Source organism: Nyctereutes procyonoides, unplaced genomic scaffold (assembly GCF_905146905.1).
Source record: "Nyctereutes procyonoides isolate TBG_1078 unplaced genomic scaffold, NYPRO_anot_genome, whole genome shotgun sequence".
NCBI classification, from domain to species: Eukaryota; Metazoa; Chordata; class Mammalia; order Carnivora; family Canidae; genus Nyctereutes; species Nyctereutes procyonoides.
The window spans coordinates 55,538,713-55,554,256 of NW_026575046.1; the positions used below are offsets into that span (position 1 = coordinate 55,538,713).

General features: G+C 35.1%; 1 protein-coding gene and 1 non-coding gene across 7 annotated transcripts in view; both read right to left on the reverse strand.

The window, feature by feature from the left end:
* The window catches only part of CCSER2 (coiled-coil serine rich protein 2), a 176,123-nt gene that overhangs the window by 98,908 nt on the left and 61,671 nt on the right, over nt 1-15,544 (reverse strand). The gene's annotated exons all lie outside the window — the stretch shown is intronic.
* Nucleotides 4,385-4,491, reverse strand: LOC129510066 (U6 spliceosomal RNA). Its single transcript, XR_008664508.1, has one exon. It is a non-coding gene; the product is annotated as a U6 spliceosomal RNA (small nuclear RNA).

A 15,544-nucleotide genomic window follows, 5' to 3' on the forward strand; every position in this document is an offset into this window, starting at 1 on the left:
TCAAAAAGAATGAAATTTTGCCATTTGCAATGACAGGGATGGAATGAGAGGTTATTGTGCTAAGTGAAATAAGTCAGAGAAAGACAAATACTGTATGATTTCACTTATATGTGGAACTTAGGAAACAAAATTTAGGGGGAGGGAAGGGAAAGGGAACATAGGGGAAGGGAAGGAAAAATAAAATAAGATGAAAACAGAGAGGGAGGCAAATCATAAAAGACTCTTAACTACAGGAAACAAACTGAGGGCTTCTGGAGGGGAGGAGGGTGGGAGAATGCAGTAATTGGGTGATGGGCATTAAAGGAGGGCACTTGATGTAATGAGGACTGAGTGTTATATGTAACTGATGAATCACTAAATTCCACCCCAAAAACTAGTAATATACTAGATGTTAACTAAATTGAATTCAAATGAAAAAAAAAATTAAAAGCCTAAGAGATTTCCAAAGACACAGTAGAGGCACTTCAAAATACGCATAAGAACTTCAGAAAGAGAAGAGAATGAAAAAACAGGCAGAAAGAATATCTGAAAAAATAATGGCCAAAAACTTCTCAAATGAAAAAAGACAGGAATTAGATATTAAATAACCAAACTGAATTACAAAAAGAATAAATGCAGACAGCACATCAATACATATTGCAATTGAATTGTAAAAAGGCAAAGATAAAGTGAAAAGTGTAAAGCACCAAGAGGAAAGCAATGCACTATGCGCAAGGGATCCACAGTAAGATTAAGAACCAAGTTCTTGGGGCACCCCCGGTGGCGCAGCGGTTTAGCGCCGCCTGCAGCCCGGGGTCTGATCCTGGAGACCCAGAATCGAGTCCCGCATCAGGCTCCCTGCATGGAGCCTGCTTCTCCCTCTGCCTGTGTCTCTGCCTCTCAGTCTCTCTCTCTCTCTCTCTGAATAAATAAATTTAAAAAAAAAAAAAAGAACCAAGTTCTTATCACAAAGCATGGAAGCCAAAAGCCTATGGAATGGCATTTTCAAAGTGCTGAAAGAAAACTAAGAGTTCTCTATCCAGGAAACCTATCCTTCAAAAATGAAGGAGAAACTATGAGATTACACATTTAAAAAAAAAAAAAAAACAGTGAACACGTTATTCACAAAGTAAAAACAAAAAGCAAAATTTGTAACTAGTAGGCTTGCCTTAAAAAGATTGCTAAGGGACAAATACATAAAACAAGAATTAAACGTTAATGGGTAAACAATGTATTACGATATAATTTGTGACAATAACATGAAGAAAAGGGGAACAAAATTGTATAGGAGCAGAGTTTTTATATACTATTGAAGTTTGTATCAATTCAAACTAGATTGTCATAAATTTAGGATTTTCATTTTAATTCCTAAGTAACACAAAAAAATATTTTAGATAAAATTTTTAAAATTAGAAGAGAATTAAAATGATATATTGCAAAAAATCAATTAAACTCAAAAAAGTAGCAATTGAGGAAATAAGCAAAAGTACAAGACATGCAGAAATAAAATAGCAAAATGAAATAATAAAATCATTCTTTATCTGTGACAACTGTAAATGTAAATGGATTAAATACTCCAAATGGTTTAAACCACACAGAGACTATCAGTGTGGTTAAAAAATTTTTAAAAAATTCCAACTCTATAGTCAATATAGTCACCTTAGACTCACATTGTATAAAGACACATATAGGTTAAAAGTAAAAGGATGAAGGAATCTTGTCTCACATTTAGATCTTTCATCCATTTTGAGTTTATCTTTGTGTATGGTGAAAGAGAGTGGTCTAGTTTCATTCTTCTGCATGTGGATGTCCAATTTTCCCAGCACCATTTATTGAAGAGACTGTCTTTCTTCCAATGGATACTCTTTCCTCCTTTATCGAATATTAGTTGACCATAAAGTTCAGGGTCCACTTCTGGGTTCTCTATTCTGTTCCATTGATCTATGTGTCTGTTTTTGTGCCAGTACCACACTGTCTTGATGACCACAGCTTTGTAGCACAACCTGAAATCTGGCATTGTGATGCCCCCAGCTATGGTTTTCTTTTTTTTTATTTATTTATTTATGATAGTCACACACACAGAGAGAGAGAGAGAGGCAGAGACATAGGCAGAGGGAGAAGCAGGCTCCATGCACCGGGAGCCCGACGTGGGATTCGATCCCGGGTCTTCAGGATCGCGCCCTGAGCCAAAGGCAGGCGCTAAACCGCTGCGCCACCCAGGGATCCCTATGGTTTTCTTTTTAAAAATTCCCCTGGCTATTCAGGGTCTTTTCTGATTCCACACAAATCTTAAAATAATTTGTTCTAACTCTCTTTTTGAACTCAGCCACAGTAACTTCTTGCAAGATACATCCAAACAAAAGAAACAAAAGCAAAAATGAACTATTGGGACTTCATCAAGATAAGAAGCTTTTGCACAGCAAAGGATACAGTCCACAAAACTCAAAGACAACCTACAGAATGGGAGAAGATATTTGCAAATGACGTATCAGATAAAGGGCTAGTTTCCAAGATCTATAAAGAACTTATTAAACTCAACAGCAAAGAAACAAACAATCCAATCATGAAATGGGCAAAAGACATGAAGAGAAATCTCACAGAGGAAGACATAGACATGGCCAACATGCACAGGAGAAAATGCTCTGCATCACTTGCCATCAGGGAAATACAAATCAAAACCACAATGAGATACCACCTCACACCAGTGAGAATGGCAAAGAAAAAAAAATTTTTTTTTTTTAATTTATGATAGTCAGACACAGAGAGAGAGGCAGAGACACAGGCAGAGGGAGAAGCAGGCCCCATGCACCAGGAGCCCGACGTGGGATTCGATCCCGGGTCTCCAGGATCGCACGCTGGGCCAAAGGCAGGCGCCAAACCGCTGCACCACCCAGGGATCCCCGAGAATGGGGAAAATTAACAAGGCAGGAAGCCACAAATGTTGGAGAGGATGTGGAGAAAAGGGAACCCTCTTACACTGTTGGTGGGAATGTGAAATGGTGCAGCCACTCTGGAAAACTGTGTGGAGGTTCCTCAAAGAGTTAAAAATAGACCTGCCCTATGACCCAGCAATTGCACTGTTGGGGATTTACCCCAAAGATTCAGATGCAATGAAACGCCGAGACACCTGCACCCCGATGTTTATAGCAGCAATGTCCACAATAGCCAAACTGTGGAAGGAGCCTCGGTGTCCATCGAAAGATGAATGGATAAAGAAGATGTGGTTTATGTATACAATGGAATATTCCTCAGCCATTAGAAACGACAAATACCCACCATTTGCTTCAACGTGGATGGAACTGGAGGGTATGATGCTGAGTGAAGTAAGTCAATCGGAGAAGGACAAACAGTGTATGTTATCATTCATTTGGGGAATATAAATAATAGTGAAAGGGAATATAAGGGAAGGGAGAAGAAATGTGTGGGAAATATCAGAAAGGGACACAGAACATAAAGACTTCTAACTCTGGGAAATGAACTAGGGGTGGTGGAAGGGGAGGAGGGCGGGGGGTGGGGGTGAATGGGTGACGGGCACGGAGGGGGACACTTGACGGGATGAGCACTGGGTGTTATTCTGTATGTTGGTAAATTGAACACCAATAAAAAATAAATTTATTATAAAAAAAAGATGAGAAAAAAAAGTAAAAGGATGAAAAATATGTTACATGCAAACAGGAACCAGAAGACAGCTGGAGTGGCTACATTAATATCAGATAAAATACTGTAAGTCAAGAATCACTACAAGAAACAAAAAAGGATATCCTATATTGGTAATAGATGAATTAATCAAGAAAGTATAATTACAGACATGTATGAAGCAATCAACAGAGCAAAATATATAAAGCAAAGATTGACAAATTTGAAGGGAGAAATAGGGTTTTACGATAATATCTTTAAATGTCAATAATACGTGTTCAATAATGAAGAGAATATCTGGACAGAAGATTGTTAAGGAAATAGAGAACTTGAACAATACTATAAACCAACTGGACCTGAAACATAAGTATACATATAGGTATAGACACAGATATATAATATTTAGATATATACAACATATTTATATTTATATAAATTATTATAAAAATATAATCATTTTATATATGTTACATGTTATATATAAAAATTCAATTATATAAACATACATATATATGTATACACACAAAATAATCTACCCTATAAAAGCAGAATACACATTCTCATGTGCACAGGGCATTTTCTCCTCCAAGATACATGTTATTCACAAAATAATCCTCAATAACTCTTTAAAAACTGAAATCATAAGAAAATCTTCTTGGTCCAAATGTAATAAAATTACAAATTATAAGAGAAAGAAACCTGCAAAGTTCACACATATGGAGATTGAACAAAGCATTTTATTAAGAACTTTACAACAGTTTTTTTTACTAAAAATACGGAATGTTTCACAAACTTGCATGTTATCTTTGTGTAGGGGCCATGCTAATCTTCTCCATATCGCTCCAATTTTAATGTATGTGCTGCTGAAGCAAGCACTCAACAACATATTACTTACTCAACTGATCAAAGAAAAATCAAAGAAGAAATCAGAAAATATTTAGAGAAAAATCAGAGCAAAAATAAAACATACCAAAATTTATGGGATGGAGCTAAAAAACAGAGCTCAAAGTGAATTTTTTTGCAGCAAATGCATAAAAAGATAAAAAATATTATAAAAAATATAAAAAGATAATAAAATAATAAATAAATTTTTAAAAGAGAATAAAAATATAAAAATCAATAATCTAACTACAGCATATGGATCTAGAAAGATAATAGAAAACTAAACCCCAAAATTAGCTGAGGAAAAAAAAGAGAAAGATTAGTGCAGAACAAAATAAAATAGAAAACAGAGAAAAATCAATGAAACCAAAAGTTGGTTATTTGTAAAGCAAAATAACCATAGTAACAGACCATTAATTAGACTGACAAAAAAAAGAAAGACAAAACAAAAATAACTAAAATCAGAAGCAAAAATGGGGACATTACTACCAATCTTACTAAAACAAAAAGGATTTTAAGAGCATATTATGAACACTATGAACAGTATACAAATTAGACAATTAAGATAAATGGACAAACTTGTAGATACATAGAAAGTACCAAAATGACTCAAGAAAAAAATAGAAAATCTGAACAAACTTAGAACAAGAGACATGATCAGTCTTCACAAACAAACATTTCTCTGAAAAAAGATATAAAATAGCCAGCAAACACATGAAAAGATGCTTAACACATCACTATTCATTTGGGAAATGTAAATACAAACCACAATAAAATACCACTTAGCATCTAGTAAGATGGCTTTAATTAAAAAAAAAATGTTTAAGGTAAAAAAAATAAAGGAAAAAAACAGAAAATAACTATTGTCAAGGACATAGAAAACTGAAAGCTTTATACATTCCTGGTGGTTTATGATTCAGCTGCTATAAAAAGTTTGGCAGTTCTTCAAAAAATTAAACACAGAATTAGTACAAAGTACATGTCCTCAAAATTAAAGCAGGTACTCAAAGAAAAACATGTACATGCATGTTCATATCCACACTATTCACAATAGCCAAAAGACAGAAACAACCCCTATGTCCATCAACGGGTGAATGGAATGTATATATAATGGATATTAATCAGCTTTAAAAAAGAATATACTACCAATACATGCTACAATGTGGATGATCCTCAAAAACATCTTGGCAATAAAGGAAGCCAGACACAAAAGGTCACATATTATATGATTCTGTTTATATTAAATATCCAAAATAGATAAATTTATACATACAGAAAGCAGAGTAGAAGCTTCTAGAGGATGGGGAGGGGCAGATGGGAAGTAAATACTTAATGCGTATGAGGTTTACTTTCGTGTGATGAAAACATCTTGAAACTAGACAAGAGTGGTGGTTGCACAATATTGCAAATGTACTGTCACTGAGATGTTTGTTTTAATATGGTCAAATTTATGTTATGTGAATTTCACCTGAGGGGAAAAAAAGCTTTTGGAAATTAAAAATTATTGCTCAAATATCTTACAAAATTACTTGCACATTTAACATTTGGTCCAACATCACAATTCTAAGTATCTATCCCCCAAAATACAGAAAGACAAGGCTATTTATTAAAGATTTGCTTGTAACAATAAAAGCGTAATACATATGCTTAGAAATTGAAAGGAAGTAAATATACACAATATTTGCTTACTTTTTCTAAAATCACTGAAGTAACAAAAAAGTAAGTTAAAAAATTTTAAACAAAAACAAATATATTCATATCCTTTCCACTACTTAGCCTCCATAATATTATGTTCTTATGTAAAATAGATACTATTTGGATATTTGGGCTGTTTCCAATCTTCTCACAATTATAAACAATGCTGAAATGAGTCCCTAAAAATCCAAAGTAGAACTATACACACAAACCCAACTATGTATCAAGTTCATGGACTAACCACTCAGGGAGAAACTATTTCAAGTAGGAAAAAAAGGGGAAAAAGTCCTCAAACTGTTTTCAATAATTATATTGTCAGTAGTAGAATTATTCACAGAACAAGAGAATCCCATCAACTGTTGCATCCCCAATAGTAGCCTCTATCATTTAAGGCCTCACCAAGCAGTTCTGGTTTTACAATATGAGGTAAGGCATGATATTATTTTGCATAAAGCATTCAGGAAAAGGAAATCAATCATTTCACATAAAGCTTGTTTAAACACTCCAGTTTCTCATCAATCCATACATTACTATAGTCTCACAGTCTAAAAGTAGCCACAGTTAGGACATCATTTACAAGTTTTGATACCAAAGTATATGCGACTCCTGCTAAGAAGTACCAGAAAGGGGTTGTTTAAACCCAGTCATCATTTTATCCATTTGTGTATATAAGGCCTTAGGTCCCCAGAGGAGAAGTGTTAGGAGCCAAGGGACCCAGACCCTACTTCAATCTTCATTTTGACTTATCTACCAGACCACTGTCCCAGGGGATTCCAGGTCATTTGCATCTTTGCCTTTCACCTTTTACATTCTTCCAAACTGGGATATATAGAGAGTGGCCTTATTTAGGGCCTTTTAAGGTCGTGGAACCAGCACTGACTCCCACTGGTACACTCAATGTTCAATAGTATTAGACTGGCAACTCTGCTTCAACCTCCCCAATGTTCGATACATTCATCCCATTTCTAATAAACATCCACCCTGAAAGGACAAGTCTCCAGGCTCTCCCCTTCTGTCTTCTCATCCTTTCTTATTAATGATTCTTCTTTGTTTTCAGAGTCTTTAATAGCTATAAGGGAAACCGAGACAGCAAGTACAACAAAGGTTCTTGAACAGCTGCTTGAATTTACAGCATGTTTACATGCAATGCCCATGTAAACAGGGCCCCCTTACTCCTAGCAGGTACCATGATCTGGGTAAGGGATATACATTCAGTAGATGATTATCCCAATCACCATAAAGAGAGTCCAGTAGGGCTTGCTGTAAGGTATACAGGCACTTCATCTGGGGTTTTCCAGTAGGCATTTATAGAGGAAAGACTTTCTCTCTTCTCATGTGAACAAACTTCACAGCAGCTTTTATCCAGTCTACCAGGATACCTGCTCCCTTGGGAATCATCCACTGTATATTGCAATTTGTGACTGTTACATAGTGAGCTGTGGGTTCTATATCACCCAAACATTCTCTTCCACTCTGTAGCATTCAAAACCAAAGATACTACCCCTAAATTAGTCCAACCCATTTCAGTAAAAATTCTTCAAGAAACTGATGATGAACAGATCCACAAAATGAGACAACCCCTTGGCACTATAACCACTGGTTTCAGAAGTTTCTTGGTTTTGCCCTCCCTCCAACAGGACTAATTTTCCAGTAACCAGGGGTCATAGCAATGCTGTCTGTTGTCCTAGGATAATTGTTCCCATTGCAGGTGGCTTCAAGACCACTGATTGTAGTTCAAACGGACTGAAATCTAAGCTTGGCTCAGCATCAGAATCAGCTCCAGAACTCTATATTACTTTCATTTTAGCCATTACATATAACAGTAATCAGGGAATTGTATGTTTAGTTTCTTTCTTACGTATGTATCTGTGAGCCATCTCATTGGGAGTTGAATCTATCATCATTTCTAAATTCCATTCCATAACTTTTGCCTTTACTGATGGATCACAGCACAGCTGCAGTTTCATATCATGAGTGAATATATATAGCCATTGAAAAATAAAAATTTCCTCACTCTTTTGCCCCTTCATCCTTTCTCTTCTCAAACTACATGTTTCAGTGAGTCAGGGTAATGACACAAACTCCAATGTCTTTTCATGCTAGCTAACCAGAGTTAAAACAAACTTCATAGGTTAAAAGTATAGTCTTCCAAAGACTGACCTTAATTCAGACACTGCCAGCTAAAACTCACGGGTTCCCCAGCCCTAGAATAATCGGCTGACTACAAATCCAGAGGTTCCCAGTACTCCCTCAGGTTCAATGATTCACTAGAACAACTCACATAATTCAGGAAGGCAATATAGTTTACAATTACAGTTTTATTACAGCAAAAGTGTATAAATCATGCCCAGCCAAAAGAAGAGACACATAGAGCAAACTCTGGGATGATCCCAAATGCAAAGCTTCTGTAGTTCTCTCTCTGTGGAGTCAAAACAGGTCATTTCCTTGGTATAGTGATGATTAACAATATGCAGAATATTGGTAGCCAGGGATGCTCATCTGTGATTCAGTGTCCAAAGTTTTTATTGGAGTTTCATTAGAGAGATACAATTGACCAAATTACTGGCCATATACTAAAGTCAATCTCCAGCCCACTTTCTCTGCTCCTCAGAGGTCAGACTAATATCACATGGCTAAATGGCCTAACCCTATAATCACTGGTGTGGTTTTTCTTGTATTGTTTACCCCCATCCTGAGTCACCTCATTAGCATTAACTATCAAGGCCATCATGAACAAAACACTCCTACCACTTGTGAAATTCCAAAGGTGTACCGGTCCCCATGCACAAACTGTATACAAAAGCCAGCTGAATTCTTTGTTATACAACACAAGACTTACTTACTGTAAAACAAAACAACACAATAATACAGCATGTTATTGGCTAAAGAATAGACACATAGATCAACAGAACAAAACTCAGAAGTAGACCCACACAAATATACTCAACTGATTCCGACAAAGAGGGAGGGACAATTCAACATAGAAAACAGTCTTTTCAACAAACTGTGCTGCAACTCTTAAAGATTCTAAATTATATGAAAGAAAATTAACCCAAACACAAGTATTAAACAGAAACTAACTCAAAATGGACCACAGACAAAAATGTAAAGTACAACACTATAAAACTTCTTAAAGTAGAAAACCTACATGACCTTGGTTGGGTTTAATAATGATTTTTAATTACAATACCAATAGCATTATCTTTGAAAGAAAACACTGGTAAGCTAGAATTTATTAAAACTTCCGCTCTGTGAAAGACACTTTTTTTTTTTTCTGTGAAAGACACTTTTAAGAGAATGAAAAGACAAGGCACAAACTAGGAGAAAATATTTGTAAAACACATACCTGATAAAAGATTTATATCCAAAATACACAGAGAATTCTTAAAACTCAACAATAAGAAAACAAGTCAATTAAAAAATGGGCAATGGATCTAAACTGACACTTTACCAAAGATATATAGATGACAAGCATATGAAAAGATGCTCAGCATTATTATTAGGGAATTGCAATTTTAAAAACAATGAGATACCACTGGACACCTATTAAAATGCCTAAAATTCAAAACACTGACAATACCAACTGCTGATAAGAATGCAGAGCAACTGGAACTGTTAGTGGGAATGCAATATTGTACAGCTACTTTGTATAATAATTTGGCAATTTCTTTCAAATAAGGCTTTTAAACATAGCCTTACCATATGATCAAGCAACTGCACTCCTTGGTATTTTCCCAAGTGATTTAAAGAAACATCTGTTCCCAGAAATACCTGCATGTGGATATTTATGGCAGCTTTATTGATAATAGCCAAAAACTGGAAGCAAGCAACATTTCCTTTGATAGATGAATGGATAAACAAACTGTGGTACATTCATACAATGTAATATCATTTATCAGTTTAAAAAATGAGGTATCAAGCCACAAAGAGGCATGGGTGAATCTTTAATGCATATTGCCAGTATAAAAAAGCTATATATTGTATGATTTTAATTATATGACATTCTTTAAAAGGTAAAACTAAAGAGATTGATCAGTGTTTGCCAGGGGCTCACTGCGGAGAGGAGTAAACAGATGAAGTATAGGGAACATTTTAGGATGGTGAAACTACTCTTTATGATACTGCAATGGTGAATACAAAACATTAAGCATTTGTCCAAATCCACTGAACTTTACAGCACAAGGAGTAAAACTTAATGCATCCAAACTTATTTAAAATTCTTTCAGGAGTAAGGATCTCTGGAGGAAGTACAGAATGTAACAAACATCTAAATGTATTTATTACAAGTGCATGAAACAACTCACTGAAGGGGATGAGTGGTATAAGGTGCTGACCTAAATAACTTCAGAAACGGAGTCTAAGACTATAACTTCAGAAACGGAATCTAAGACTAAAGGCTATGAAATTCTATAAGCACTGTACTCTAGTTGATAAAGGTGTTTCCTGTAGAGGTATAAATTAACAACTCTGAAATGACTATACATATATACTAGAATTGAATAATTATACAAATGGATGATTGAAGGTAAGCAGTTTTCTTTCTCTTGGAGTGGGAGGTTACAAACAAGCAAGGGGAAAAAGCAAGAATGATGCACATGGTAATGTGCATGGTAATGTGAAATCATGTTTAGCTCAAAATGTAAATGGTTACATACAGAAATATTTATAGATAGGTGTATATATACAGGTTAGCACACATATATCTCCTCTTTCAGCTGACAAAATCTAGAACCCAACCTTCATTGCCATGCACCTCAGATGCAAATTTTCATTTCTAATACAATTATCCAATTAGAAACAGGCTCTTTGGGTGCCCAGGTAGCTCAGCTGGTTGAGTGTCTGATCTTTGATTTCAGCTCAGGTCATGTCTCAGAATCCTGATATCAAGCCCCCCACGCTGGGCTCCATGCTCAGCAGGGAGTCTACTTGAGACTCTCACCTTCTGTCCCTCCCCCTGCTCATGCACTTTCTAAAATAAATAAATCTAAAAAAAAAAAAAAAGAAAGAAAGAAAGAAACAAACAAACAAACTAAGGCTCTTTGGAGAAAGGGCTGATTCTAATACTGAGGCAGAAAAAAATACAAGGGGAGTTTGGAACATCTTGTAATGCCAGAAAGTTTAAAAACAGAAAAAGTTACCCAAAACCTAAATCACAAAAAAAAAAAATACAATGATACGGGTACAAATTAGAACCAAAAGTATAAAATATATAAGTCCATAATGATATAAAGAAATGATGGAATAAATAAGCAAGTGACAAATGAGAGAAGTCCCTTTCCATCTTGGTCTTCTATCCAAAAACCTATTTCCCCAGTCTAATCATAAGGAAAGCATGAAACAAATCCCAGTCGGGCAACATTCTAGAAAATATCTGACTACTAATATTCTTCAAAATTCTTCTTTCAAGGTCATCAAAATCAAGGAAAGTCTGAGACTGTCACAACCAAGAGGGGTCTAAGGAGACATGACTACTAATTGTAATACAGTATCCTGGAAGGAATCATAAAACAGAGAAAGGAGGGGAAAATGAAGAATATCTAAATAATATGGACTGAGTAATGAGATATCAATATTGGTTCATTAATGTGACAAATATGTCATATTAATGTAATATGCTAAAAAGGGAAAAGGAGATGTGGGATATACAGGTATATCGGCAATAATTTTATAAATCTAAAACTCAAAAGTTTACTAAAAATTGAACATTTACTGGGATCTTAATGATATTAAGAAATGACTTAATTTTTTAGAGATACAATAATGAAATTTAGCTATGTCTGAATAAGAGTCCTTATCTATTAGTAAAACGTTCAGAAATAACTAATTATTAAGGCATACTGAAATACCTACATATAAATGTACAAATGTACATTTACATGTAAATATTTTATATTACATTACCACATAAATCATGATGTGTGTAAGACTCACTCAACCCCATTTGGGGAGAGGAGTGGGTAAATACGGATGTAAGTGAAAAAAGGCCATGATTTTGATCATCCTTTAAGTTGAATACCTGGTATAGTGAACCCCCTTGGCTCTTCTCTCTAGGTTTGACTATGTCTGAAACTTTGTATAAAAAATTAAGTAACTGCCTGATCTAAAACTTAACAGAAGGGCCAGAAGATAAGACTCTAGAAGATAAGACTACCCTCAGAAGGATAAAGGACAAAAGAAAAAAAAAGTTAAAAAAATGAATGAAGAATGAGCAGAAATAGAGAAACAGGATATAATAATCAACTATTAGAAGTTCTAGGAAAAGGGCACAGAAACAATGGAAGGGATAAAATAGTAAAAAAAGAAAAGGAAATTTTCCAGATTTGAAAAGGATAATGGATCATTTAAGAAGGCTTGAAAAATTTTAGTTTGTAATAATCTCACAGATACCCAAAATATAGTGAGCAAAAATAAATAAATCCAAACTAATACTTAGCCCCAGTAACTTCTAAAGCAGTGTTTTTCATTTTCTCTCACTCCCATCAGAACACTGAAAAATTTCTGCTTAGAGCGATTTCAGATATAATACTTCTACAAGACTCTTCCAGAAATAAAGGCTAAGACAGTCTAACCCCAAAGAAAACTCAAATGGCCGGAGGTGATGACAGTGACCAAGTTTAAATAAGCTTGTAAAATATCACCACAATACAAATATTTTACAGAAGAAATTTCCTTAAAATAGAGCTTGTTCCCAGACTAAGAGACTAGAACAACAAGGCTCTATTGACATGTCTACTCAAATTCTTTACAAAGACAATGACACAAAAATCTTAAAAAAAAAAAAAAATTTAAATGACCATCATTGTATTATTGTGAATTATGTAACTAGAAAGAAAAGACTTCAGCTATAGCTCAATGCTTTATAAATTTCTTTTGCTCTCAAGACACACTTATCTTAGATTTTCTTCCATCCTTCCCAGGAACAAACCTACCTTAATTCCCAGGAACACCTTAAAAAAATAAACACAGTATACAGGGTCACAAATCTAAGAGCTCCAGATGACAAATGACTACTCACTGTTTCATTTTGGGATCTCCATGCTGAAATTATGATTTCTTATGAAATATTTTTAAGAATTCTACTGCAATAAAAATAGGAATTCCAGAGAAATGAAATAATTTTCCTGATAAGGAGAATAATTCCTGGAATAACCCCTGTGAATATGTTAGGTTACACAGCAAAAGAGGAATTAAGGTTGCAGGTGGAATTATGGCTGCCAGTGAGCTGACCTTAAAATAGGGATTTTATCCTGGATTATCCACATAGGTCCACTGTAATCAGAGGAGGGCAGAAGAGAGGCAGAGGAAGAATGGTCAAAGAGATGCAATGTTGCTGGCTTTAAAGATGGAGAAAGTGAGGAAGGAAGCATCATTAAAGGGCAGCTGCTTAAAATGGAAAAAGTTAAAAAAAAAAAAAAAAGGATTCTCCCCTAGAACCTCCAAAAAGAACACAGCCCTGCTGACAACTTGATTTTATCCCACGGAGATCTGTGTCTGACTTCCTACCTACAGAACTATGAGATAATAAATGAGTATTGTTTTAAGACACTAGGTTTGTGGTAATTTGTTAAAACAGCTAGAGTAAACTGATACACTGTTTCTTTAAATTCTATAATAAGACTTTTTTCAGTTTCTTCTGTTTTAAATCCAATCCTATTCCCATTGCCTGAAAACTTCATAGTTTAAGTATCTGTTCCCTCCATTCTGTGATACTTTCCAGGGCTGAAAGAAAGGCCAACACATAAGCACATTCCCAACTGAAAAGGAAAGAGAGTCAGTATGTGACTTGTGTGGTATTTCTGGTGGAGGCAGATAACTGTCTCTGCCCTGCCAATCTTATAATATACTGCACACCTGGGCGAAAAATCCAAGTCAAGTTCTGCTTGACTTAAAACCTTTCTAAAATTTACTTTAGCCTTTACAGGTTTCAGATGAGTAATTTTAGCCACACTGATTACCATGGTGGGTGGCAGATTTCAGTTAACATGTATGTTTGTTGACAGTTTAGCTGAGCTATTCCATCATATTGCTGCCTCAGCATACATTTTTCAAACAAACTACCAGCAAGGGCCTTAAACTGATCTTAATCCCTCGTGCAAGTATAAACCCTAGATAACAGCTCACAGTCACAAGCAAATTTAAGTTCCTTGCCTCCCAACACCTTCCCCTTGTTTTGCCATAGGCAAAACCCCTGAGAAGCTTACCAAAACCCTTGACTGGGTCTAACTGGGCAATCCACCTTAGCCCAGGAACCCTAAAGCCCTCTAACTCACAGACCCTAATAAAGGCATGTGCCCCAGTTCCTCACTCTTTCTGCCTTGATCTTCCTGTGTGGTGCCTCAAGGCAAGGGTATACTTTCTCCAGGGCCTGTGAGTGGAAAAGTTCTCTGTTTCTCTTGTGGTCTTTTGACTCACCATCCAGCACCTTGGAGGTTCTATTTAAAAATGTTGATTTAAGAAAATCATAACAATGTTTAACAAATTGAAATGCCAAATGCAGTAATGATTTAGTGTAGTACTCTTGTTGGATGATAGAAAAATAAATGTATTTAATGGCCCCAACTCCTTCAGTATTCTGAATTTCCTTCTTTGAGATTCAATTTTCTGTCCTTAAAACCATTCAACTTACAGCATTAGTGAGTGCTCACTTTTAGCTGGGCATCAGATTTTTTTTTTTTTTGCACATTACATCAAAGGGAGTTTAATATGCCTCTTTCTATGCCTAAAATGAATGCTCACCCCTCTCTTTTCCTTGGCCAACTGGTCAATTTTAACTCATTCTTTGAAACTCAACTCATTGAAACCTGAACACACAGAGTTAAAACTCCCTTCTGCATTATTTTGAGACCACATGCATACTAATCATAGCGTGCATATCAGTTATAAAATTAAACTATGATTACTTATATCTGCCAATCATACTAGACTTTGTATTCACTAAGGACAAAGACAGCCTTATCCGTATCAGTATCTTCAGCACTTAACAGTATGCCTGGAACATAGTAAAAGTTCAATACATAACTAGTAAATTTAACTTCAGATTGTAATAGACAATCTCTAAGAAATAATAAAGAGTGAAGAAAAATATGCTTCAAGGGTCACCACAACTATATTTGTTAAATTTAAATTTTTTCATATATAAAAGTTACATTAACAGGTCAAAAAAGAACCTACAACAATAATTAAATGCAAATGGAAGATTTACTAGTTTGACAAAAAATATATATAAATTAAAAGAAATTTAGTTTCCTCATCTCATTTTGTCCCCTTATCTGTAAAAACAAAACAAAAAACAAAAAATGAGTTGGATCCTTCTATGTGTTCAAATTCTGTATTCTCTATCACAGCACAGCTG